The 2,444-nt window shown below is 46.3% G+C and overlaps 1 protein-coding gene across 1 annotated transcript in view; it reads right to left on the bottom strand.

The window, feature by feature from the left end:
- arhgef39 (Rho guanine nucleotide exchange factor (GEF) 39) overlaps positions 1-2,444 on the bottom strand; it is a gene marked incomplete at its 5' end in the record, with an annotated part of 84,143 nt that overhangs the window by 19,235 nt on the left and 62,464 nt on the right. The gene's annotated exons all lie outside the window — the stretch shown is intronic.

The following is a 2,444-nucleotide window of genomic DNA, read 5'->3' on the forward strand; positions in this document are numbered from 1 at the left end:
AAACAGATCAGCAGCAACATGATGTGATTTTTTTCACAGTGATTATTTTGGTTGGAGATTCATGAGTCTAACAGCCTCAGGGTAGAAGCTGTTCCTCAGTCTAGTGGTTCTACACTTAATGCTCCTCAACCTCCTTCCTGAGGGGAGTGGGGCAAAAAGTGTGTGTGCTGGGTGAGTGAGGTCCTTCATGATGCAGGTGGCCCTCTTCCTGGATCTAGAGGTGTAGATGTCTGTGATGGTGGAGAGACTGACTCCAACATCTTCTGTGCAGCCTTCACCACTCTCTGCAAGGCTTTTCTTTCTGCAGCTGTGCAGCCTCCATGCCACACGTTGATGCTGGAGCACAGGATGCTCTCCTGGAGCACAGGATGCTCTCCACTGCACACCTGTAGAAGGAGGTGAGGACTGAGCTTCCAGACCAGCTCGTCTCAGCCGCCTGAGGAAGTAGAGTCTCTGATGAGCTTTCTTGATCAGGCTGGTGGTGTTGTTGCTCCAGATGAGGTTGTCATTCATGTGTACACCCAAGTACTTGTAGCTGGAGACCACTTCCACCGCAGATCCTCTTATGTTCGGGGGGTGTAGATGTGTTTGTTCCTTCTGAAGTCCACAATCATCTCCTTTGTCTTCTTCACATTGATGTGAAGGTTATTCTCTTTGCACCAGCTCTCCAGGTGTTCCACCTCTTGCCTGTAGCTGGACTCATCATCGTTTGTGATGCATCCCACCACCGCTGTATCATCTGCAAACTTTACAATGTGACAGCCTGGATGGGTAGCTGCACAATCATACGTGAGCAGAGTAAACAGGAGGGGGCTCAACACACATCCCTGAGGAGAGCCAGTGCTGAGGGTTATGGTGGAGGAGGAGAGGTTGTGGATCCTCACTAACTGTGGTTTGTTTGTTTGTTAGGAAGTCTAGTACCCAGTTACAAATGGAGGGGCTTAGTCCTAGTGTGAGTAGTTTGTCCATCAGGGTTTGGGGGATCATGGTGTTGAAGGCAGATGTGAAGTCCACAAAGAGCATACGGACGTAGGAGTCCTTTTGCTCCAGGTGGTTGAGCGCAGTGTGGACCACAGAGGAGATGGCATCCTCTTTTGATCGGTTCTCATGGTATGCATACTGATGAGGGTCCTCGTTGATGTTGATGGTTGTTTTGATGTGAGTCATGACCAGTTTTTCGAAGTATTTAGCAACTATCGGGGTGAGGGCTACTGGCCGATAGTCATTCAGACCAGTCACTGTAGAGCTCTTTGGGACTGGGATGATGGTGGCAGTCTTCAGGCAGGTGGGAACTGTCTCCATGGTAAAAGAGGTGTTAAAGATGTCTGCCAGCACCTCGCAGAGCTGATCGGCACATTCTTTCAACACTTTCTCGGGGATGTTGTCTGGGCCGGTTGCCTTGTGCGGATTAATCCTCATGAAAATACTCCTTACCTCGGCTGAGGTCACGCTGAGATGCTCTTCATCTGGTGGTGGGGTGAGTCTTTTGGATGAAAGACGAAACGCTTCTACTCTTCTTTTTTTTAGTGTAGTTTGCAAATGACCATCTGAATGATCCAGAGGAGGAATGGGAGAAGGTCATGTGGTCTGATGAGACAAAAATAGAACTTTTTGGTTTAAACTCCACTCGTCATGTTTGGAGGAAGAAGAATGATGAGTACAACCCCAAGAACACCATCCCAACCGTGAAGCATGGCGGTGGAAACATCATTCTTTGGGGATGCTTTTCTGCAAAGGGGACAGGACGACTGCACCATATTGTGGGAAGGATGGATGGGGCCATGTATCGTGAGATTTTGGCCAACAACATCCTTCCCTCAGTAAGAGCACTGAAGATGGGTCGTGGCTGGGTCTTCCAGCATGATAACGACCCAAAACACACAGCCAGGGCAACTAAAGAGTGGCTCCGTAGGAAACATCTTAAGGTCCTGGAGTGGCCTAGCCAGTCTCCAGACCTGAATCCCATAGAAAATCTTTGGAGGGAACTTAAAGTCCGTGTGACCCAGCGACAGCCCCGAAACCTGAAGGCTCTGGAGGAGATCTGTATGGAGGAGTGGGCCAAAATCCCTGCTGCAGTGTGTGCAAACCTGGTCAAGAACTACAGGAAACGTCTGATCTCTGTAATTGCAAACAAAGGTTTCTGTACCAAATATTAAGTTTCATTTTTCTGGTGTATCAAATACTTATTTCACACAATAAAATGGAAATTAATTATTTAAAAATCATACATTGTATTTTTCTGGATTTTTGTTTTAGATTCCATCACTCACAATTGAAGAGTACCTATGATAAAAATTACAGTCATCTACAAGCTTTGCAAGTGGGAAAACCTGAAAAATCAACAGTGTATCAAATACTTGTTCTCCCCACTGTATATACATACACACACACATATATATATATATACATATACATACATATACACACATATATATATATATATA

Source organism: Nematolebias whitei, chromosome 22 (assembly GCF_014905685.2).
Source record: "Nematolebias whitei isolate Nwh7 chromosome 22, NemWhi1, whole genome shotgun sequence".
Lineage (NCBI taxonomy): Eukaryota > Metazoa > Chordata > Actinopteri > Cyprinodontiformes > Rivulidae > Nematolebias > Nematolebias whitei.